Raw genomic sequence first — 26,363 nt, forward strand, 5'->3', positions numbered from 1 at the left:
ATAATTTCTGGTCTTACATTTAGATCTTTAATCCATTTTGAGTTTATTTTTGTGTATGGTGTTAGAAAGTGTTCTAGTTTCATTCTTTTACAAGTGGTTGACCAGTTTTCCCAGCACCACTTGTTAAAGAGGTTGTCTTTAATCCATTGTATATTCTTGCCTCCTTTGTCAAAGATAAGATGTTCATAGATGCATGAATTTATCTCTGGGCTTTCTATTTTGTTCCATTGATCTATATTTCTGTCTTTGTGCCAGTACCATACTGTCTTGATGACTGTGGCTTTGTAGTAGAGCTTGAAGTCAGGCAGGGTGATTCCTCCAGTTCCATTTTTCTTTCTCAAGATTGCTTTGGCTATTCGAGGGTGTTGTTTTTTTTTTTTTTTTTTTTCTATTTCCATACAAATTGTGAAATTATTTGTTCTAGCTCTGTGAAAAATACCATTGGTAGCTTGATAGTGATTACATTGAATCTATAGATTGCTTTGCGTAGTATACTCATTTTCACTATATTGATTCTTCTGATCCATGAACATGGTATATTTCTCCATCTATTAGTGTCCTCTTTGATTTATTTCACCAGTGTTTTATAGTTTTCTATATATAGATCTTTAGTTTCTTTAGGTAGATTTATTCTTAAGTATTTTATTCTTTCCATTGCAATGGTGAATGGATTTTTCCCTTAATTTCTATTTTCTCATTATTATTGTATAGGAATGCAAGGGATTTCTGTGTGTTGATTTTATATCCTGCAACTTTACTATATTCATTGATTAGCTCTAGTAATTTTCTGGTGGAGTCTTTAGGGTTTTCTATATAGAGGATCATGTCATCTGCAAAGAGTGAGAGTTTTATTTCTTCTTTTCCATTATCAGGGCCAATACAGACCAATATCACTGATGAACATAGGTGTAAAAATCTTTAACAAAATTCTAACAAACAGAATCCAATAACACATTAAAAAGATTATACACCAAGACTAAGTGGGCTTTATCCCAGGGATGCAAGGATTCTTCAATATCCACAAATCAATCAATGTAATACACCACATTAACAAATTGAAAAATAAAAACCATATGATTATCTGAATAGATGCAGAGACAACCTTTGACAAAATTCAACATCCATTTATGATAAAAAAAACTCTCCAGAAACAGGAATAGAAGGAGCATACCTCAACATATTAAAAGCTATATGTGACAAACCCACAGTAAACATTATCCTGAATAGTGAAAAATTGAAAGCATTTTCCCTAAAGTCAGGAACAAGACAAGGGTGCCCACTTTCACCACTACTATTCGACATAGTTTTGGAAGTTTTGGCCACAGCAATCAAAGCAGAAGAAAAAAATAAATAGAAGGAATCCAGATTGGAAAAGAAGAAATAAAACTCTCACTCTTTGCAGATGACATGATCCTCTACATAGAAAACCCTAAAGACTCCACCAGAAAATTACTAGAGCTAATCAATGAATATAGCAAAGTTGCAAGATATAAAATCAACACACAGAAATCCCTTGCATTCCTATACACTAAAAATGAGAAAATAAAAAGATAAATTAAGGGAACAATTACATTCACCATTTTGCCTTTCTAAAGTCACAATTTTTCTTTTAAATTCCATTAATTTTTATGATTTTTTGGTACTATTAGCTCAATAAGTTCTTTTAATGTGGTAAGAAGTAGTTATACTTGAGAGACATATCATATAATAAATCATTTATTCTGGGAAAAGAAATACTGCAAGTAAATTAAATATATTCTCTGTTTTTTTCTCTCTCTTTTTTTCTCATACTTTCTACTAAAATTTAAACATTTGAAATAGACTGCAATAAATACATACATTTATATTTGTATCTGTAAACATTTAAAAATAATAGCTAAATGTCCACATATAATATTTATCTTTACCACTATCAATCCTAAAAGATGATGCTGTTAAGTTGCTACACTCAATATGCCAGCAAATTTGGAAAACTCAGCAGTGGACACAGGATTGGAAATGTCAGTTTTAATTCCGATACTAAAGAAAGCAAAAGCCAAATAATGGTTACACTACCACACAATTGCATTCATTTCACATGCTAGCAAAGTAGTGCTCAAAATTCTCCAAGCTAGGCTACAACTGTATATGAAACAAGAACGTCTGGATGTTCAAGCAGGATTGAGAAAAGGCAGAGGAATCAGATCAAATCGCCAATATGTATTGGATCATAGAAAAAGCAAAAGAGTTATAGAAAAACATCTATTTTTGCTTTATTCACTATGCCAAAACCTTTGACTGTGTGGATTACAACAAACTGTGGAAAATTCTTCAGGAAATGGGAATTCCAGACCACCTTACCTGTCTCCTGGGAAACCTGTATACAGGTCAAAAGCAACAGTTAGAACTGGACATGGAACAATTTACTGGTGCACATTCTGGTCTGTTGGTGCTCAGAGTGTGGCTGGGCAGCTTGGAATGAGCAGGGTTTTTCTTGCCTGTGAATCATGTAGAGTACACTTCCAGTCTGTTGTCTTCTCATCACCATAACTTCTTCTGATATCCAGGTGAAGGAATTGGAGAAACATGCCTCTCACCTGGCTTTTGAGCTTCTCAGCCCTCAATCAAAAGAATCTCTCCAAGAATTTCCCCTTTCCTCTCCTAAGAACAAGGATCTTTCCCTGGAGGAAATTCAGAAGAAATTAGAAGCTGCAGAAGAAAGACTCAAGCCCCATGAAGCTGAGGTCTTGAAGCAGCTCCATGAGAAACGGGAGTGTGAGAAAGAAGTGCTTCAGAAAATGATAGAGAAGAACAACAACGTCAGTAAAATGGTGGAAGAGAAGCTGACCCACAAGATGAAAGTCAACAAAGAGAACCCAGATGAACATATGTCTGCCAAACTGGACTGTTAACAAGAGAAAGACAAGCACATTGAAGAAGTGTGGAAGAACAAACAAAATTCCTGCTGATGAGACTGAAGCCAACTAATTTGTTCTGAGAACTGACTTTCTCCCCCTCCCCTTCCTAAATATTCTAAGACTGTACTGGCCAGTGTCATTTTACTTTTTTCCCCCTGACAAATATTCTAGAAGCTGATGTAGGACTGTTTAGGTAGATTCAGACCATATGGTGTTGATTTAGGGGAAAAGGGAAGAAATAAAAAGTGTATTACTCTTTTTATAAAGTGTTGAAGTCTTTCTAATGTAGCTATTTTTCTTGTTGCATTTTTTTCTACTTCAGTACACCTGGTGTGCTGGGTTAATGGCTAGTACTGTATTGGTTCCATGAAAACATGCCTGTAAAAAGAGGATGTAGTGGCTTCTTTCAAATTATTAGATGTTGAATATGTGTTGTCTTTTAAATCCTAATTATGTTCCAATCTTACAGATGCTACCATACTTGAATGGTTAGTAAAACTGCACAGTGCTGTTAGAAAAAAAAAAAAAAAAAGAACAAACTGTTTAAAAATTAGCAAAAGAGTATTACAATACTATATATTGTCACCCTGCTTGTTTAACTTATATGCAGAATACAACATGTGAAATGCCAGGCTGGATGAAGCACAAGCTGGAATAAAGATTGCTGGGAGAACTATCAGCAATCTCAGATATGCAGATGATAAAAAGAGAAATTAAAAGCCTCTTGATGAAAATGAAAGAGGAGAGTGAAAGAGTTGGCTTAAAACTCAATCCTCAAAAAGCTAAGATTGTGGCATCCAGTCCCATCACTTCATGGCAAATAGATGGGGAAATAGTGACAGACTATTTTTCTTGGACTCCAAAATCACTGCAGATGGTGACTACCACCATGCAATTAAAAGACCCTTGCTCCTTGGAAGAAAAGCTACGATAAACCTAATTAGTTCAGTCACTCAGTTGTGTCTGACTCTTTGCAACCCAAGGAACTGCAATATACCAGACTTCCCTGCCCGAGATCAACTCCTGGAGCTTGCTGAAACTCATGTCCATCTAGCTGGTGATGTCATCCAACCATCTCATCCTCTGTGATCCCTTTCTCCTCTGGCTTTCAGTATTTCCCAGCATCAGAGTGTTTTCTAATGAGTTAGCCCTTCACATCAGTTGGCCATAGTATTGGAGCTCCAGGCTCAGCATCAATCCTTTCAGTGAATATTCAGGGTTTATTTCTTTAGGATTGACTGGTTTGATTTCCTGATCAATTTAGACAACATATTAAGAAATAGAGACATTACTTTGCCAACAAAGGTCTGTATAGTCAAAGCTATGTGTTTTTTTCAACTACTCCTGTATAGAGGATGTGAGAGTTGGACCATAAAGAAGGCTGAGTGCTGAAGAATTGATACTTTTGAACTGTAGTACTGGAAACGACTCTTGAGAGTTCACTGGACTGCAAGGATATCAAACCAGTAAGTCCTAACGGAAATTAGTTATGAATATTCATTGGAAGGAATGAAGCTAAACCTCCAATAAATTAGAGACCTGATGTGAAGAACTGAATCATTGAAAAAGATCATGATGCTGGAAAAGATTGAATGTAGGAACAAAAAGGGATGACAGAGGATGAGGTATCTTGATGGTCTTGCCACCTCAATGGACATGAGTTTGAGAAAGCTCTGGGAGATGGTGAAGGACAGGGAAGCCTGGAATGCTGCAGTCCTTGCTGTCTCAAAGAGCTGGCATGACTGAGTGAGTAAACGACAGCAGCAACATCAACTTTGCTATGTACTGTGTACAACATGGAAGTTATACTTAATCTGACTGATACGCAGATACAGTGTACTTACCTAACTCCTGAAAGCTTCCAATGTTATTTCAATAAGAATAAGACTATTGACTATTCAAAAATTTTAGAATGTATTTTTCAATGTATAAGACCAAATTCAGAAAATAGTAGAAAGATTATATGTGAATTAAAAATTCTTTCTTCTTAAACTCAATTTCATAGCAATTAGGTATCACTTCAGTTCAGTTTGAACTTAAACTCAATTTCACAGCAATTAGTTATCACTTCAGTTCAGTTCGGACTTCCCTGGTGGCTCAGATGGTAAAACATCTGCCTACAATGCGGGAGATCTGGGTTTGATCCCTGGTTCGAGAAGTGCTGGGAACCAGCTTGAGGAATCCCACCCGTGACAAGGTCATGTGGCAGAGATCTGATGGGCAAGGTGAGACAAATCTCAGGGCTTCCCTCTGGTATTTCCTGAGCATGTACCCCAAAAAACCAAAGTCTGCCAGCCTTTTTACTCTGCTTTTCCACTTTTCTGACACACTCTGGAAAAAGTCATCTCAAGGCTTTAGTCTTCTGCATTTGAAAGGGTGTTTCAATCCAAAAACCCCTCTGATGGCTTTCTAGCCTGCTTGCAGGACTCGTACAGCTGGGCATGTGATTGTTTGAGGCCTCCCGACTGCGGGAGGCACAGGAAGCTTAAAACATCCTAGGAATGTAGGGGCTTCTGAGGAGTCAAAACCATTAGAATAGGGCTGATTAAAGGTTTCATTGGTTGAGCCAATACTTGCTGCCAAATTTTCATATCTTTTATTTGTAAAGATAGTTGATATATAGAAAAACAGGTAGTAGGCCTGGTATTAGCAACATTAGATCTTTGAGTTAAGTACTTTCTTTGTTATAACCCACTGCACCCTTTGTTCTACAGGAAAGTAACTTTGTTTAGTACTTTGAGGGTGATGCAGAGTAAAGAAAAAACACTTCTAGGGAAAAGGAGTTTTCCGGTTGATAGACAATTATCCAGGAAGAGAGCCATAAAAATGTTAACAGGCCTCTTGGCCAGAAGATAATGTAAACCACCTGAGACCTTTTGTATACAGGAGGGTATGCAAAAAGAATGTCTGGTCTCAATGAGGGTCAGGACTTCTGCCCCTGCATAACTCTGCATATTCCATTATTTCTTTATGTACAACTTGGGGTATATAAGCTGATTTTGAAAAATAAAGTTTTTGGAGTCTTGCACCAATGCTGGGCTTCCCCATGTCGTCCTTTTCTCCCCTTTTTTGGCTGAATTCCCATCTGGAGTGGGGAGGCTCACCACGTCTACTTACTTGCCCTGGCTACTAAGATCCACGTGAAATGGAGCCTAAGGTGGGGCACCCTTCGATATTCAAGTGGGTGCCGGTGGCCTAACATAGATGGTGCAAACCTCTTGTCTCGGTTTTCCCCGTAAACCAAGTTATTCAGCCTCTTTTTCTTCGCCTAAATTTCCTACTATACTCTTTCTTCCTAATCTAATCTTATATCTCTAAATAAATAAGTTTTCCTTGCCTATCCGTCTCCCCTTCGAATCACCCTGGATCCACCGGGGCTGGACCGTGGCAGGGAAGATTTCCTGAAGAAGGAAATGGCAACCTACTCCAGTACTCTTGCCTGGAAAATCCCATGGACTGAGGAGCTTGGTGCAGGCTACTGTCCATGGGGTCATAAAGAGTCAGGCACAACTGAGCGACTTCACTTTCAGTTCAGTTCAGTTGCTCAGTAATGTCTGACACTTTGTGACCCCATGAATCCCAGGACGCCAGACCTCCCTGTCCAACACCATCTCCCGGAGTTTACACAAACTCATGTCCATCGAGTCGAAGATGCCATCCAGCCATCTCATCCTCTGTCGTCCGCTTTTCCTCCTGCCCCCAATCCCTCTCAGCATCAGAGTCTTTTCCAATGAGTCAACTCTTCGCATGAGGTGGCAAAGTCTGGAGTTTCAGCTTCAGCATCATTCGTTCCAAAGAACACCCAGGACTGATCTCCTTTAGAATGGACTGGTTGGATTGCATTGCAGTAAAAGGGACTCTCAAGAGTCTTCTCCAACACCACAGTTCAAAAGCATCAATTTTTCGGCACTCAGCCTTCTTCACAGTCCAACTCTCACATCCATACGTGACCATTGGAAAAACCAGAGCCTTGACTACACAGACATTTGCTGTCACAGTAATGTCTCTGCTTTTGAATATGCTATCTAGGTTAGTCATAACTTTTCTTCCAAGGAGTAAGGGTCTTTTAATTTCATGGCTGCAATCACCATCTGCAGAGATTTTGGAGCCCCAAAAAATAAAGTCTCACACTTTTCCACTGTTTCCCCATCTATTTCCCATGAAATGATAGGACCAGAAGCCATGATCTTCGTTTTCTGAAAGTTGAGCTTTAAGCCAACTTTTTCACTCTCCTCTTTCATTTTCATCAAGAGGCTCTTTAGTTCCTCTTCAATTTCTGCCATAAGGATGGTGTCATCTGCATATCTGAGGTTATTGATATTTCTTCTGGCAATTTTGATTCCAGCTTGTGCTTCTTCCAGCCTAGAGTTTCTCATGATGTACTCTGAATAGAAGTTAAATAAGCAGGGTGACAATACACAGCCTTGAAGTACTCCTTTTCCTGTTTAAAACCAGTCTGTTGTTCTATGTCCAGTTCTAACTGTTGCTTCCTGACCTGCATATAGGTTTCTCAAGAGGCAGGTCAGGTCCTCTGGTATTCCCATCTCTTTCAGAATTTTCCAGTTTATTTTGAGCCACACAGTCAAAGGTTTTGGCATAGTCAATAAAGCAGAAATAGATGTTTTCTTCTGGGACTCTCTTGCTTTTTCCATGATCCAAGGGATGTTTGCAATTTGATTTCTGGTTCTTCTGTCTTTTCTAAAACCAGCTTGAACATCTGGAAGTTCACAGTTCAGGTATTGCTGAAGCCTGGCTTGGAGATTTTTGAGCATTACTTTATTAGCATGTGAGATGAGTGCAATTGTGTGGTAATTTGAGCATTCTTTGGCATTGCCTTTCTTTGGGATTGGAATGAAAACTGACCTTTTCCAGTCCTGTGGCCACTGCTGAGTTTTCTAAATTTGCTGGCATATTGAGTGCAGCACATTCACAGCATTGTCTTTTAGGATTTGAAATAGCTCCACTGGAGTTCTGTCACCTCCACTAGCTTTTTTTGTAGTGATGCTTTCTAAGGCCCACTTGACTAGAAATTCGAGGATATCTAGCTCTAGGTGAGTGATCATAATATCATGATTATCTTGGTCATGAAGATCTTTTTTGTACTGTTCTTCTGTGTATTCTTGCCATCTCTTCTTAATAAATTCTGCTTCTCTTAGGTCCATGCCATTACTGTCCTTTATTGAGCCCATCTTTACATGAAATGTTCCCTTGGTGTCTCTAATTTTCTTGAAGCAATCTCTAGTCTTTCCCATTCTGTTCTTTTCTTCTATTTCTGTGCATTGATTGCTGAGGAAGGCTTTCGTATCTCTTCTTGCTATTCTTTGGAATTCTGCATTCAGATGTTTATATCTTTCCTTTTTTCCTTTGATTTTCACTTCTCTTCTTTTCACAGCTATTTGTAAGGCCTCCCCAGACAGTCATTTTGCATTTCTTTTCCATGGGGATGATCTTGATCTCTGTCTCCTGTACAATGTCACAAACATCAGGCACTCTATATATCAGATCTAGTCCTTTAAATCTATTTCTCTCTTCCACTGTATAATCATAAGGGATTTGATTTAGGTCATACCTGAATGGTCTAGTGGTTTTCCCTACTTTCTTCAATTTAAGTCTGAACTGGGCAATAAGGAGCACATAATCTGGGCCACATTCAGTTCCCAGTCTTGTTTTTGCTGACTGTATAGAGCTTCTCCATCTTTGGCTTCAAAGAATATAATCAATCTGATTTCAGTGTTGACCATCTTTCGATGGCCATGTGTAGAGTCTTCTCTTGTGTTGTTGGAAAAGGGTGTTTGCTATGACCAGTGTGTTCTCTTGGCAAAATTATATTATCCTTTTCCCTCCTTCATTTCATATTCCAAGACCAAATTGCCTGTTATTCCAGGTGTTTCTTGACTTCCTACTTTTGCATTCCAGTCCCTTATAATGAAAAGGACATCTTTTTTGGGTGTTAGTTCTAAAAGATCTTGTTGGTCTTCATAGAACCATTCAACTTCAGCTTCTTCAGCATTACCGGTTAGGGCATAGACTTCGAAAACTCTGGTGTTGGATGGTTTGCCTTGGAAAGGAACAGAGATCATTCTGTTGTTTTTGAGATCGCATCCAAGTACTGCATTTGGGACTCTTTTGTGGACCACAATGGTTACTCCATTTCTTCTAAGGGAAACCTGCCCACAGTAGTAGATATAATGGTCATCTGAATAAATTCACCCATCCCATTACATTTTAGTTCACTGATTCCTAGAATGTCGACATTCACACTTGCCATCTCCTGTTTGACCACTTCCAATTTGCCTTGATTCATGGACCTAACATTTCAGGGTCCTATGCATTATTGCTCTTTACAGCATTGGACCTTGCTTCTATCACCAGTCACATTCACAACTGGGTATTGATTTTTCTTTGGCTCCATCCCTTCATTCTTTCTGAAGTTATTTCTTCACTGATCTCCAGTAGCATATTCAGCACCTACTGACCTGGGGAGTTCCTCTTTCAGTATTCTATCATTTTGCCTTTTAATACTGTTCATGGGGTTCTCAAGGCAAGAATACTGAAGTGGTTTGCCATTCTCTTCTCCAGTGGACCACATTCTGTCAGATTTCTCCACCATGACCCGCCAATCTTGGGTGGTACCACAGGGCATGGTTTAGTTTCATTGAATTAGACAAGGCTGTGATCCTAGTGTGATTAGATTGACTAGTTTTCTGTGATTATGGTTTCAGTGTGTCTGTCCTCTAATGCCCTCTTGCAACACCTACTGTCTTACTTGGATTTCTCTTACCTTGGGTGTGGGGTATCTCTTCATGTCTACTCCAGGAAAGCACAGCTGCTGCTCCTTACCTTGGATGAGGGGTATCTCCTCACTGCCACCACTCCTGATCTTGAACATGTTGTAGCTACTCTAGGCCCTCCTCTCCCACTCAGCCACCGCTCCTTGGACATGGGGTTGCTCCTCTTAGCTGCCACCCCTGACCTCAGGTGTGGGGTAGCTCTTCTAGCCTGCTCCTGTGCTGTCGCAGCCTGGCACTCTCGGCTGCCACCCCTGAGTTCGGACACGGGTAGCTCCACTCAGCCACCACCCCTCACCTCGCACTCGGGGTAGCTTCTCTCAGCTGCTGCCCTTGACCTCAGACGTGGTATAGCTCCTCTTGGCCACTGCCCCCGGGCATAATGTCCTCCCGACTTTTGCCTTTGAACTTGGACGTGGGGTAGCTCCTCTCAGCCATGCTTGTGCACCATCACAGCTGCCAGCACAATTAGGTATACTAGTACATAAATTTATGTTTAATGATGAATGATGTTTATTTCAGAAATAATTTTAAAGCCAAAAAAAAAAAACTGAAATATTTATCAAGAAGTCTGTGGTTGAATACACAGTGAGACACACACATCATAGGCTACTGTGAGACAGGCATATTGGAATAAGATCAACTGAGTTGGATAGACTGTAGAGATAAAAAGGTCCAGTGGTAGCAGGATTCTATTCTTATGAAACTGATATTGTGATAGTTTCACTCTCAACAGAAAAAAAACACTTTTTAGGAATAAGAGACTGCTTGTAGATCAACTTTATTTAGAACATTTCAAAAATCTGAGAAGAAAAAAAAAATGTTCATTTTAAACTTGTGAGTAGTATTTTTCTCCAAACCAAGGTATAGAGCAAGACAGATATACCAGAGCAATAAATCATGGCATGCACTTGGTGCATTTGCCAGTTTATAGATAGATAGATAGATAGATAGATAGATAGATAGATTCTCATAAGGCTAAGAAACTCAACAGCACTTAGGCCAGCCTCACAGGGCTAAACAGGGAAAGTCACCATGTGGTATTTAATTAAAATAGGTTGCATAATAAAATTCTTTGTTTAAATGGACTGAAACCTCAAAGGGAAAGCAGCTTAAGAGAAAGAGTGATTTGGAAATAGGCAAAAATATAGATAGACTTGGATTATTGTCCCTTTTTCAGTTCAGTCAGTTCAGTCACTCAGTCGTGTCCAGCTCTTTGTGACCCCATGAATTGCAGTGCACCAGGCCTCCCTGTCCATTACCAATTCCCGGAGTTCACTCAAACTCATGTCCATTGAGTCGGAGATGCCATCCAGCCATCTCATCCTCTGTCGTCCCCTTCTCCTCCTGCCCCCAATCCCTCCCAGCATCAGAGTCTTTTCCAATTAGTCAACTCTTTGCAGGAGGTGGCCAAAGTACTGGAGTTTCAGCTTTAGCATCATTCCTTCCAAAGAACAGCCAAGACTGATCTCGTTTAGAATGGACTGGTTGGATCTCCTTGCAGTCCAAGGGACTCTCAAGAGTCTTCTCCAACACCACAGTTCAAAAGCATCAATTCTTTGGTGCTCAGCTTTCTTCACAGTTCAACTCTTACATCCATACATGACCACTGGGAAAACTATAGCCTTGACTAGACGGACCTTTGTTGGCAAAGTAATGTCTCTGCCTTTGAATATGCTATTTACTGGTTGGCTAGGTTGGTTGCAACTTTCCTTCCAAGGAGTAAGCATCTTTTAATTTCATCGCTGAAATCACCATCTGCAGTGATTTTCGAGCTCCCCCCCCCCAAAAAAAAAGTCTGACACTGTTTTCACTGTTTCTCCCTCTTATTTCCCATGAAGTGATGGGACGAGACTCCATGATCTTAGTTTTCTGAATGTTGAGCTTTAAGCCAACTTTTTCACTCTCCTCTTTCACTTTCATCAAGTGGCTTTTGAGTTCCTCTTCACTTTCTGCCATAAGAGTGGTGTCATCTGCATATCTGAATTTATTGATATTTCTCCTGGCAATCTTGATTCCAGCTTGTACTTCTTCCAGCCTAGCATTTCTTATGATGTACTCTGCATATAAGTTAAATAAGCAGGGTGACAATATACAGCCTTGATGTACTCCTTTTCCTCTTTGCAACCAGTCTGTTGTTCCATATTCAGTTCTAACTGTTACTTCCTGACCTGCATATAGGTTTTTCAAGAGGCATGTCAGGTGGTATGTTATTTCCATCACTTGAAGAATTTCCACAGTTTATTGAGATCCACACAGTCGAAGGTGTTGGTATAGTCAATAAAGCAGAAATAAATGTTTTTCTGGAACTCTCTTTCTTTTTCATTTTAAGCAATCTCAATTCTTGAAATTTGTTCCAGTGATACTAAATAACTACTGTTTTGCCTGGATTTAAAGAAGCAAATGTATGAAATTGGAAAAGAGATTAATTTACTCTCATGTCTCATATGAGAGTGTTATTTTTCTTATTCTTATAATTTTCTACAAGCAATTTTGAAAATATAATAGCAAAAGATACATAAATAACCATAGACACAAGGAGAAAAGACAACTTGCTATTGAACAATAACAAAATAGAGATAACAATGATCCCCAGAGGTTTGAAATGTAGGGATTAGTCTTTAAATTAGTATAATTTATCTGTTCACAGGAACAATGAAAGATGAATAAGCTATTAGAACACTGAGTAAAATTTCTAAAACTGAAAAAAGTAGTAATCAAGTAAAAACTAAATATAGAAGTATAACACCAAATAAACACAGTGAACAGAGAGGTGTTTGTATGCTCAGTCATTTCAGTCATTTCTGACCCTGTGACTCTATGGAATGAAGCCCACTAGACTCCTCTGTCCATGAGAATCTCCAGGCAAGAATACTGGAATGAGCTGTCATTTCCTCCTCCACAAGAGCCAAACACAGAGGTATAATAATTTGTTATATGTAATATAGAATGAAACTCAAAAGTTGAACGAGTGGAAAATATATGAGATAGTGTGACTGTTATAGAGGAAAAAATAACGTATAAGAAGCAGGTATTTGGAATCCCAAAAGGAAAGGTGTAAAAGCAATATTAGCAGGGATAATATACCACGATTGTGCACAAAGGATAAACAACATCAAAAAAGTTTCAAAAATTTCTTAACACAAAGGCAAATTTTAAAATTTCTACATTTATCTCTATTCTTCTGTTTCTTTACCATCTATTCATTTATGTGTCTGTGTATCTACAACATGCATCTACTTATATTATCTATTTATAAACTGCTTGACATTTCACAGCAAAACTGATGAAAACTAATAAGGAAATGAAATCGTTTTTAGAAAAAAATATTTTTCTTAAAATATAATTTACATATCATAATATTTATTCTTTTAAACTATACAATAAAGTCATTCAAAGCAAATTCAAAATGTCTCACATTCTTCATTATTAATTACAGAACACTTTCATTACTCCCAATTTTTCTTCCCCTAAGCATCTGGCAAGCATTGATCTATTTTTCGTCTCTAAAGATTTACTCATTCTGGATAAGTGAAAAGTGAAATGATAAAATGCACAATATTTTGTGCCTGGCAGTTTTCAGTTAGCATAATGTTCTCAAGATTCATTCATGTAATAGTGTGTATCAACAGTACAACCTTTTCTTATTCTTGAAGAATATTCTATTGCATGATGTATAACATTTATTTATACAATTGATTTGGGCTATGACAGTTAATGTGTAAGTTTTTGTGTAGATATATCTTTATTTTCTTTCAATATATTCCTAGAAATAAAGTTGCAGTGTTAATGCCATTTGAGTTTTATGTAATTTTCATGTGTCAGAAGTAGTATTCTTCTTTTTTTTTTTTTTCCTTCAACCATTTGAAAATGTAAAAATAATTCTTAGCTCACGGACAGTGATAAAATAAACAGCAAGCATTATCTGGTACAAATGCCATGATGAATCAATCTTTACACTACATTTCTGGAGGAGAAGAGCTACACTGTGGCTCCTCTTAGGCAGCAAACCATGTCCTCTATGTTCACTTCACACCACCGTAAACCTGTCCAGGCCTTCCTTCTTTGATTTTTTTTCTTTCTTTAACTAAGAAGATCAAATTATAATGTTTGCATATGGGAAACAAATCAACAACTGTATCTGTTTAATTTCATCCTAGCGTCATTAATATTATGAAAAAAATGATAATCAACTTTGTTTCAGGGAATGCAAAAGTAGGAAGTCAAGAAACACCTGGGGTAACAGGCAAATTTAACATTGGAATATGGAATGAATCAGGTCAAAGGCTAATAGAGTTTTGCCAAGAGAACGCACAGGGCATAGAAAAAACCCTCTTCTAACAACACGAGAGAAGACTCTACACATGGAAATCATGAGATGGTGAACATCGAAAGCAGATTGATTATATTCTTTGCAGCCAAAGACGGAGAAGCTCTATACAGTCAGCAAAAACAATACCGGGAGCTGACTGTGGCTCAGATCATGAACTCCTTATTGCTAAATTCAGACTTAAATTGAAAAAAAGTAGGGAAAACCACTAGACCGTTCAGGTATGACCTAAATCAAATTCCTTATGATTATACAGTGGAAGTGAGAAATAGATTTAAGGGACTAAATCTGATAAATAGAGTGCCTGATGAACTATGGAATGAGGTTTGTGACATTGTACAGGAGACAGGGATCAAGACCATCCCCATGGAAAAGAAATGCAAAAAAGCAAAATGAGTGTCTGAGGAGGCCTTACAAATAGCTGTGAAAAGAAGAGAAGTGAAAAGCAAGGGAGAAAAGGAAAGATATAAGCATCTGAATGCAGAGTTCCAAAGAATAGCAAGAAGAGATAAGAAAGCCTTCCTCAGCAATCAGTGCAATGAAATAGAGGAAAACAACAGAATGGGAAAGACTAGAGATCTCTTCAAGAAAATTAGAGATACTAAGGGAACATTTCATGCAAAGATGGGCTTGATAAAAGACAGACATGGTATGGACATAACAGAAGCAGAAAACATTAAGAAGAGGTGGCAAGAATACACAGAACTGTACAAAAAAGATCTTCATGACACAGATAATCATGATGGTATGATCACTCACCTAGAGCCAGACATCCTGGAATGTGAAGTCAAGCGGGCCTTAGAAAGCATCACTACAAATAAAATTAGGGAAGGTGATGGAATTCCAGTGGAGCTATTTCAAATCCTGAAAGAGGATGTTGTGAAAGTGCTGCACTCAATATGCCAGCAAATTTGGAAAACTCAACAGTGGTCACAGACCTGGAAAAGGTCAGTTTTCATTCCATTACCCAAGAAACGCAATACCAAAGAGTGCCCAAACTATCGTACAATTGCACTGATCTCACTTGCTAGTAAAGTAATGCTCAAAATTCTCCAAGCCAAGCTTTAACAATACATGAACCGTGAACTTCCAGATATTTAAGCTGGTTTTAGAAAAGGCAGAAGAAACATAGATCAAATTGCCAACATCCGCAGGATCATAGAAAAGGCAAGAGAGTTCCAAAAAAAAACATCTATTTCTGCTTTATTAACTATGCCAAAGCCTTCGACTGTGTGGATCACAATAAACTGGAAAATTTGGAAAGAGATGGGCATAACAGACCACCTGACCTTCCTCTTGAGAAACCTATATGCAGGTCAGGAAGCAACAGTTAGACCTGGAAATGGAACAACAATCTGGTTCCAAAATGGAAAAGGAGTACGTCAAGACTGTATATTGTCACCCTGCTTATTTAACTTATATGCAGAGCTCATAATGAGAAACGCTGGGTGGAAGAAGCACAAGCTGGAATCAAGATTGTGGGGGAAAATATCAATAACCTCAGATATGCAGATGACATCACACTTATGGCAGAAATTGAAGAGGAACTAAAGAGCCTCTTGATGAAAGTGAAAGAGGAGAGTGAAAAAGTTGGCTTAAAGCTCAACTTACAGAAAACAAAGATCATGGCATATGGTCCTATCACTTCATGGGAAATAGATGGAGAAACAGTGGAAAGTTTCAGACTTTATTTTTTGGTGGCTACAAAATCACTGCAGGTGGTGATTGCAGCCATGAAATTAAAAACGCTTACTCTTTGGAAGGGAAGTTATGACCAACCTAGCCAACGAATAGATAGCATATTCAAAGGAGAGACATTACTTTGACAACAGAAGTCCATCTAGTCAAGGCTCTGGTTTTTCCATTGGTCATGTATGGATGTGAGAGTTGGACTGTGAAAAAGGCTGAGCACTGAAGAATTGATGCTTTTGAACTGTAGTGTTGGAGAAGACTCTTGAGAGTCCCTTGGACTGCAAGGAGATCCAACCAATTAATTCTAAAGGAGTTCATTTTGGGTGTTCATTGGAAGGACTGATGCCAAAGATGAAACTCCAGTACTTTGGTCATCTCATGCGAAGAGTTGACTCATTGGAAAAGACTCTGATGCTGGGAGGGTTTTGGGGAGGGAGGAGAAGGGGATGACAGAGGATGAGATGGCTGAATGACATCACTGACTGTATGGACATGATTTTGAGTGAACTCCAGGAGTTGATGATGGACAGGGTGGTCTGGCGTGCTGAAATTCATGGGGTTGCAAAGAGTCAGACACGACTGAGTGACTGAACTGAACTGAAATGAAATGAACAGATAAAATAAATTATGTTGACTGTAGATGCTTTCAACTCTACACAAGGTATACTCAAAAAGAAGAGAACATTATTTTTTTGAAAGTAAAATTGTAAATGCATAAAAAGTAAGAGAAAACCTGGTAAAACAATTAAGATTACATAAAAATAAAATAATGACAGAAAAAATAACTCAAATAATTGAGACCTCAAGAAGTGAAAAATAAAGTTTGAAAATCAGAGTTGAGAAACAGCAATGAGATATTTGGAGTCAGAAATAGCTGTGGTAATGACACAGAATCCTGAACTTTAAATTATGTGGTTCAGTTTGGAAGGGATTAGATTGCAGACAACATAATATGAATTGGAAAAAAATTAGATTGCATACAGAATGAAATAAAATATGTGTTAGATTGGAAAGAACAGAATGCTAATATAGGAGGAGATTGCATTGCAGTGAAGAGAGAAGAGAGTTGAGGGTTTCAATTCAGAGGTCATGGCTGATTAACAATTTCCAGATGCTACCTAGCTTCAGGAAGAGGTAATTCATTTAAAATTCAAATTCTCATCTGAAAATTTACCTCTAGGGCTCAGGACACCTCAGCACCTATGTAAACAATCTTAAAAAAAATAAATAAAATCATCACTCACCTCACCTTGACATTAGGACTATTGTAGAGAATAAAAATATAAAGAATATAAAGTATTCATATAGTAGTATTAATAATCTATTAACTGAGAAAGGGAATTTTGAAGCAGTATATCCTTATTATGTGTATCTAATATATGTGTGTGTGTTTGTCAGTGTGAAAGATCAATTGAAATTTGTATAGACCTACCAACATGAGCTTGAAGACAAATAGAGATGGTCTTTCCCATGATACCTCAGTTGGTAAAGAATCTCCTCGCAAGGTAGAAAACCCCAGTTCGATTCCTGGGTTGGGGAGATCCTCTGGACATGGGACAGGTTACCCATTCCAGTATTATTGGGCTTCCCTGGTGGCTCAGCTGGTAAAGAATTTCCCTGCAATGTGGGAGACTTGGGTTCATTCTCTGGGTTGGCAAGATCCCCTGAAGAAGGGAATAACTACCCACTCCAATATTCTTGCCTGGAAAATTACATGGACTGTATCCTTCATAGGGTCACAAAGAGTCAAACATGACTGAGCAACTTTCGCATTTCCAAAGACCTTGAACCACGCTTTGTCAAAGAGTTACCGAGGTTTCCAAGTGTATTTCACAGAACAACTTTTTTCCTACATTTCAAACTCAAGAAGATAAAACCTTAAGCTTCATTGATTTTCAAAACCGTCAGACAGATCATCTTATTTGTCCCATACAATCTGGAGAAATGACAGTGTTAGGTGAGCTAATGTACTTTGTGAAAATATTCACAGAAGTATTAAGAGAATAAAAGACAGTTTGCATTTACTTTCTAAGGGATTAAAGGGTCTGGCACATAGAGTACTGTTGGTCTGGAAGGGTGGGGGTTTGATTCTTTGTGGAGTTTCAAAGGGCAATAATTTGGAAAGAGGGGACACCCCAGAGATACATCTGGGCTTACTGCACTTCTATAGGAAGCAATTTTTCTAAGCATATGTAACTTTCTGCCTTCAGTGATTTTCCAGAACTTAGATGTCTGAAAGAGACTTGATAGTGGCACTTGTCAGGCAGTATTATTTTAAATAATGTAAGATGGGTTTACATATAGGACATTTAGTACCATTTCTACTTATACATTAAAAAAATTTAAACACAAAATTTTGTAGTCAAACACATAATTGGAAAACAAAAGAATGGGAAAGATGAGAGATCTCTTCAAGAAAATTGGAAGTATCAAGTGAATATTTGAGGTAAGGATGGCCACAATAAAGAACAGAAATGGTAAAGTAACAGAAGTAGAAGAGATTAAGAGGTGGCAAGAATACAGAGAAGAATTATACAATAAATGACTTAATGACTCAAATAACCACCATGATGTGGTCACTCACCTGCACCAGACATTCTGGGGTGAGAATTCAAGTGTGCCCTAGGAAAAATTTACTATGAACAAAGCTAATGGAGGTGATGGAATTCCAGCTTTGCTATTTCAAATCCTAAATGATGATGTTGTTAAAATGCTGTGCTCAATATATCCGCAAATTTGGAAAACTCAGTAGTGACCACAGAACTAGAAAAGTTCAGTTTTCATTCCAACCCCAAAGAAAGGTAATGGCAAAAAATGTTCAAACTACCATACAATTGTGCTCATTTCACATGTTAGCAAAGTTATGCTAAAAAATTCTTCATAATAGGCTTCAGCAGTATGTGAACCTAAAACTTCCAGATGTACTTGGTGGATTTTGAATAGGTAGAAGAACCAGAAATTGCCCAAAATTTTGCATCATGGAGAAATCAAGGGAATTACAGAAAAATATATATCTACTTCTGCTTCACTGGCTATGCTAAACCCTTTGGTTGTGTGGATTACAGCATTGGAAATTCCTTAAACAGATGGGAGTACCAGATTGCCTTACCTATCCCCTGAGAAATCTGTATGTCGGACAAGAAGTGACAGTTAGAACCAGATATGAAACAACTGGCTGGTTCCAAATTGGGAAAGGAGTACAATAAAGTTGTATATTATCACCCTGCTTATTTGACTTATGTGCAGAGTACATCACACTAAATTCCAGGCTTGTGAATCACAAGCCGGGAACAAGATTTCCAGGACAAATATAAAAAACCTCAGATATTCAGATGAGAGCAATCTAATAGAAGAAAGTGAAGAGGAACTAAAGAGCCTCTTGATGAGGGTGGAAAAGGAAAGTGAAAAAGGTGGCTTGAAAATCAACTTTAAAACAACAAAGATTATGGCATCTTGTTCCATCACTCATGGCAAATAGAAGGGGAAGAAGGGGAAGCCATGACAGAGTTTGTTCTGCGCCTCCCCCCCCCGCCTTGGGTTCCAAAATTACTGTAGATGGTGACTGCAGCCATGAAATTAAAATACACTTGTTTTTTTTTTTTTTTTTTGAAAGAAAGGTATGACAAACCTAGACAGTGTATTAAAAAGCAGAGACATCATTTGGCTGACAAATGTTCATATAGTCAAAGCTTTGTTTTTTCCAGTAGTCATGTATGGATATGAAAATTTGACTATAAAGAAAGCTGAGCACTGAAAAGCAGATGCTTTTGAATTTTTTCTGGAGACTTCTAAGTGTCTCTTGGACTGCAAGGACCCCAAACCAGTCAATCCTAAGGGAAATCAACCCTGAATATTCAGTAAGAATACTGTGTGTATCTTTATTCCAGTACTGTACCATTTTAATTACTATAATTTTGTGGTATATTTTGAATCAGGAAGTATGCTGCCTCCAGCTTTGTTCTTCTTTATCAAATTTGCTTTGGCTATTTAGTGCCTTTAATTATTTCACATTAATTTTAGAATTATTTTTCTATTTCTGTAAAATATCATGATCTTGATAAGGATTGCATCAAATCTGTAGATCACATTGTGTAATATGGACATTTCAACAATATTATTTCTTCCAATATGTTAACAAAAATGTCTTCCATTTATTAGTGTGTGCCTTAATTTATTTCATTAGTGTTTAATATTTTTCACGTACAAGTCACTTAATTCCTTGCTGAAGTTTATTCTGAGAATTTTATTCTTTTTTGCTATTATTGTAAATATAATAATTTCCTTAATTTCCTTTTGTTAGTACACGGAAAACCACTGATTTCTATATGTTTATTTTGTATTCTATTTATTAGTTCTAATAGTTCATTGTTGCTGTCATTGGCTGTGAAGTTTTTAGAATTTTCTATATGTAAAATCATGTCATCTGCAATTTGAATGCAAACACAAGGAGCTGAAACAAGGGCAGTAACTAGTATGGCATACCTAGAGCTCTCCTTGCATTCGTGTCAGAATACCCAACTAAGTCACTGGATATGTCTTATCTAAGGAAACCGTAAAAGTTCAGAATCAAAAAGCCTACAGATTTTGATAGTAGTTCAGTTCAGTTCAGTTCAGTTCAGTCGCTGAGTCGTGTCCGACTCTTTGAGACCCCATGAATCGCAGCACGCCAGGCCTCCCTGTCCATCACCTACTCCCGGAGTTCACTCTGATTCACGTCCATCGAGTCCGTGATGCCATCCAGACATCTCATCCTCGGTCGTCCCCTTCTCCTCCTGCCCCCAATCCCTCCCATCATCAGAGTCTTTTCCAGTGAGTCAACTCTTCACATGAGGTGGCCAAAGTACTGGAGTTTCAGCTTTAGCATCATTCCTTCCAAAGAAATCCCAGGGCTGATCTCCTTTAGAATGGATTGGTTAGATCTCCTTGCAGTCCAAGGGACTCGCAAGAGTCTTCTCCAACACCACAGTTCAAAAGCATCAATTCTTTGGCGCTCAGCCTTCTTCACAGTCCAACTCTCACATCCATACATGACCACAGGAAAAACCATAGCCTTGACTAGATGGACCTTAGTCATCAAAGTAGAGGTCCTCATATAATAAGTTTGACTATTTAAACTAGCAGCAATAAAACTCAAAAATTAATGAATTTTTCCAAGTCATAGAGTTGTCTCAAAAGGCTTTTTAGTGACTTATTCTGAAATTGAAGAGAGGGGCAAGGATCATGTGGTATGTGAAGAGGATTTTCAATCTGAAGGGGAGATCCCAAAGTAGAGAGCTAAAAAGAACTCAGAACCAGGAATATTCAATGAGACTTCTTTGCTCTTTAAAATACCAACAAATATTAACAATTCTCTTGGGACAAACTTAAAAATTACCTAATTTCAAGGTTTACCATTAGGAAACAAAATATTCAGTAGGTTCCTTCTATAGTTTGTCAAGAGTTTTTATCATGAAAATGTGTTGAATTTTGTCAGATATTTTCTTAGCACTTATTGACATGATCATGTGATTTTTAATCTTTCATTCTGGTATTATGATGTATCAGATTGATTGATTTGTGTATACTGAACCATCCTTGCATGCTTTATGATTCTACTAATGTGCTGTAGAATACAGTTTTATCGTGAATTTTTGCACCAATGTTCATTGTTGCTTTTCAGTCTCCCAGTCATGTCTGACTCTTCATGACTGCGTTGACTGCAGCACAATATTGTAGTTTTTCTTTCCTTGCAGTGTCTTTTTCTGGCTTTGGTTTCAGGGCAATGCTGGCTTCAAAAATGAGTTTGGAAATATTTTATTCTCTTATTTTTTGGAGGAGTTTGAGAAGGATTGGCATTAATTCTTCTTAAAATGTTTGATAGAAGCTGGTCTTGAACTTTTCTTTATTCTGAAACTTTAATTACTTATTCAGTCTCCTTATTCATTTTTTTATCTGTTCAGATTTTCAATTTCATAGTGATTCAGTTTTTGCAGTTTGTATATTTCCAGAAATGCATATATTTCTCCTATATTATCTAACTTGTCTGATAATTATTCCTAATAATCTTTTATGATGATTTCTAAAAGATATTTCTGTTGTATGAGTTGTCAAGAAGATACTACTAAATAAGCCAGTCTCAGAAAGACAAATATTTCATGACTCCACTTATATGAGATATCTAAATTGTTCAAAGTCACAGAAGCAAAGAGTAGAATGGTGGTTGCCAGGGGCTGTGGGAAGAGGGAATAGAGAAGTTGCTGTTTAACAGGTACAGAAGTCCAATAATGTAAGATGAGCAAATTCTAGAGATATGTACAACGTTCTGCCTGCAGTTAAAATTACTGCATTTTGCCCTTAAAACTTTGTTAGGGATGTAGATTTCATGCTAAATGCCATTGCCACAATAAAAAATGCTTTAGAGACCTTTCATTGTTAGAATAGAATAATGACTCATTGCTTCTAAATTAGAAACAATTCCATAATGCAAATTTATAAAAGTAAAAAGAGAGCATTGTATTATGCATAGAATACATATTTTGTGTTGAAAATAAAATTAAAAGTAAAAATAGAAACCATTCTTATGATTTTAACTGGGATAAAAATTTGAGAACTTATTTTTTCCCCTCAAATCACAATATACTCCTCTGGAAATATCCAGGTTATGAAAAATTTTTAGGAAGTTTTAAATCCCATTATGTTTACGTTCCACTAAATAGACCATATTTGAATTGAGTTAAGAAAATATTATTCAACTATTTTTTAAAAACAAAGTCATCTACAAATGTTGACTTTTTTTTATGAACATCAGTCTGTATATACAAAGGATAAAACATCAGTAGTAGGCCAAGACTTGGCAGCTGAGAGCCTCAGTGGCTAATAAGATCTACATTTCTTTTACATTATAAAATAATATGACAAGGAAAATTTTTCAATATTTGCATTTATTATTAACTAAATAATAGAAATAAATATTTTGGCTTCTACTTACACATTTCTCAAACATGCTGTGGATCTAAGCAGATATAGTAAAGGCAAGAGCATCTAATTGAGTCAGAGAAGCATGGGTCAGTTCAGCTCAGTTGAGTTCAGTCGCTCAGTCGTGTCCGACTCTTTGCGACCACATGAATTGCAGCACGCCAGGCCTGCCTGTCCATCACCATCTCCCGGAGTTCACCCAAACTCACGTCCATCGAGTCAGTGATGCCATCCAGCCATCTCATCCTCTGTCGTCCTCTTCTCCTCCTGACCTCAATCCCTCCTAGCATCAGAGTCTTTTCCAATGAGTCAACTTTTCGCATGAGGTGGCCAAAGTACTGGAGTTTCAGCTTTAGCATCATTCCTTCCAAAGAAATTCCAGGGCTGATCTCCTTCAGAAAGGACTGGTTGCATCTCCTTGCAGTTCAAGGGACTCTCAAGAGTCTTCTCCAACACCACAGTTCAAAAGCATCAATTCTTCAGCACTCAGCCTTCTTCACAGTCCAACTCTCACATCCATACATGACCACAGGAAAAACCGTAGCATTATCAGACGGACCTTAGTCGGCAAAGTAATGTCTCTGCTTTTGAATATACTATCTAGGTTGGTCATAACTTTTCTTCCAAAGAGTAAGCATCTTTTAATGTCATGGCTGCAGTCACCATCTGCAGTGATTTTGGAGCCCCCCAAAATAAAGTCTGACACTGTTTCCACTGTTTCCCCATCTATTTCCCATAAAGTGATGGGACCAGATGCCATGATCTTCGTTTTCTGAATGTTGAGCTTTACGCCAACTTTTTCACTCCCCTCTTTCATCAAGAGGCTTTTTAGCTCCTCTCACTTTCTGCCATAAGGGTGGTATCATCTGCATATCTGAGGTTATTGATATTTCTCCCGGCAATCGTGATTCCAGCTTGTGTTTCTTCCAGTCCAGCGTTTTTCATAATGTACTCTGCATAGAAGTTAAATAAGCAGGGTGACAATATACAGCCTTGACATACTCCTTTTCCGATGTGGAACCAGTCTCTTGTTCCATGTCCAGTTCTAAGTCTTGCTTCCTGACCCGCATACAGATTTCTCAAGAGGCAGGTTAGGTGGTCTGCTATTCCCATCTCTTTCAGAATTTTCCACATTTTATTGTGGTCCACACAGTCAAAGGCTTTGGCATAGTCAATAAAGCAGAAATAGACGTTTTTCTGGAACTCTCTTGCTTTTCCCATGATCCAGCGGATGTTGGCAATTTGATTTCTGGTTCCTCTGCCTTTTCTAAAACCAGCTTGAACATCAGGGAGTTCACGGTTCACGTATTGCCAAAGCCTGGCTTGGAGAATTTTGAACATTACTTTACTAGCATGTGAGATGAGTGCAACTGTGCTGTATTTTGAGCATTCTTTGGCATTGCCTTTCTTTGGAATTGGAATGAAAACTGACCTTTTCCAGTCCTGTGGTCACTGATGAGTTTTCCAAATTTGTTTGTATATTGAGTGCAGCACTTTCACAGCATCATTTTTCAGGATTTGAAATAGCTCAACTGGAATTCCATCACCTCCACTAGCTTTGTTCATAGTGATGTTTTCTAAGGCCCACTTGACTTCACATTCCAAGATGTCTGGCTCTAAATTAGTGACCACATCATCATGATTATCTGGGTCATGAAGATCTTTTTTGTACAGTTCTTCCATGTATTCTTGCCACCTCTTCTTAATATCTTCTGATTCTGTTAGGTCCATACCATTTCTGTCCTTTATCGAGTCCATCTTTGCATGAAATGTTCCCTTGGTATCTCTAATTTTCTGGAAGAGATCTCTAGTCTTTCCCATTCTGTTGTTTTCCTCTATTTCTTTGCATTGATCACTGAAGAAGGCTTTCTTATCTCTTCTTGCTATTCTATTTATCCCATATAATGCTTCTTCTTCCAAAATTTTGCTCACTTTTGCTTTATGCAGGTATCTAATTAGGGTTTTACAGATATATCAATGGGTTCTTAAAGAGTGAAAATTCAACTGAAGTAATATTCAGAAATGATGATGAAATTAAATTGATTAACTGTGGGATGAAGTTTTAAGAGAACAGAGTGGAAAACTTTGGGGATGAAAGTAATGGAAAGAGGTTGAAACTGGAAAGAGGAAATCCTTAAAAATATGAGAATAGTAGTATGTTAGAGAATACTAGAGAATAGGAATATATGAGAGACTTACAGTTATACATTTGGGGCAGAGACCTAGTATTATGAAAATATAAAGTATAATTAAATGTGACAAAATTTGGCAACTGAGCCAGTCAGTAGTAGTTTGTAGGAATTCTCTCTCTGATCTTTGAAGATTTGATTATTCTGGAATACAATTTTATCCTAAGGTAAAATTAGCATCTGGAGTACTGTTATTACATTATTTTTATTATTTAAATGTCTTTCATTTCTGTAATCAAGTTTAAATAAGCAATGTGTATGTGTGTGTGTGTGTGTGTGTGTGTGTGTTAGTTGCTCAGTTGTGTCTGACTCTTTGTGACCCCATAGACCATAGCCTGCTAGGCTCCTCTGTCCATGGAAAACTCCAGGCAAAAATATATTGCAGGCAGATTCTTTACCATCTGAGTCATCAGAGAAGCCCGTAATTAGGTATTAAGTCCTGTTAATTGCATCTCTTTCATCTCTAGTCTCTCTCTTCTCTTACCATTTTTCTGCCACTGGTTTAGTTTAAAAAGGTGAAGCTAAGAATAACTAAAAATCATATAAATGCTTGGTTGGTTTCTCTAACACCCAAATCTTCAAAGTTGTTTTCTTGCTGAATTTGTCTTCTTACTGTCAATGAAATATCTAGACATTTCATATAAGCAATGTTTATGATCTGGAAAGGTTCTAGAATCATTTCCTGTTATAGTCATTAAAGCAAGGTTTTGATACTACCAAACTCTGCAATTCTCAACAATGTAATGCAGTCCCCAAGCCTTAATGCATTAGAATATGCCTTTGCTCAAAGTTCTGTCTACTTCTCTCTAACTTTGAACATGCCATGTAGATTTAGGCTCACTCTTTAAGATGTAACAATTTTATTCTACATATCTGTTTACTTATCTTTCTCTCCTATTCCATGAGCTCATTGACAGGTTATTGTCCTTGCTTAATTTTTATCTACAATCCTGTTCCTATTAAACAGTTGATGAATAACTCTCTGTTGAGTCAATAATTGAATAACATGATCTTTATAGAACTTTGTCATTGAAAAATCTGAGGACAATTTTTGCAAATTTTTTAAATGATCAAAGAAATCAATTACCTTACAAAAATTATTTGTATAGAGTTAACAACATATATTATAGACAATGTCTGCAAAGCTAGGCAACAAAATTGATCCATGAATTTCAATAAGTGCTTCTAATATCCATTTAATCTCACATTCCCCATTTGGAAGGAAAGAATTCAGGACAAAATTCTACTGATCCATTTGGCATTCTCAGTAATAGTAATCACTTCAAGATTGTATGTGGTGAAACTGCCTGTTCAATGTCAAATTTGAAAACTCTGGAGGAAACAATGATACATGTTAGGTGTGGGCAGGACAATCATTCCTTTGTCTTTTCATCATTTCCATTAGAATCAGGCACTACATGTCAGGATAGTAGCATTGATGAAAGAGTTATGTTAAGGTTTAATCTAGATAAAGGACAGATAACACTGAACTGTCAGTGGAAACAGAGATTGT

General features: G+C 37.5%; 1 pseudogene; it reads left to right on the forward strand.

Annotated features, from left to right (window-relative positions):
- LOC120879118 overlaps nucleotides 1-3,090 on the forward strand; it is a 76,425-nt pseudogene extending 73,335 nt beyond the window's left edge.
- The last annotated feature ends 23,273 nt before the right edge of the window (nucleotides 3,091-26,363 follow it).

The sequence above is a fragment of the Oryx dammah genome, unplaced genomic scaffold (genome assembly GCF_014754425.2).
Source record: "Oryx dammah isolate SB20612 unplaced genomic scaffold, SCBI_Odam_1.1 HiC_scaffold_19, whole genome shotgun sequence".
Taxonomy (NCBI): domain Eukaryota; kingdom Metazoa; phylum Chordata; class Mammalia; order Artiodactyla; family Bovidae; genus Oryx; species Oryx dammah.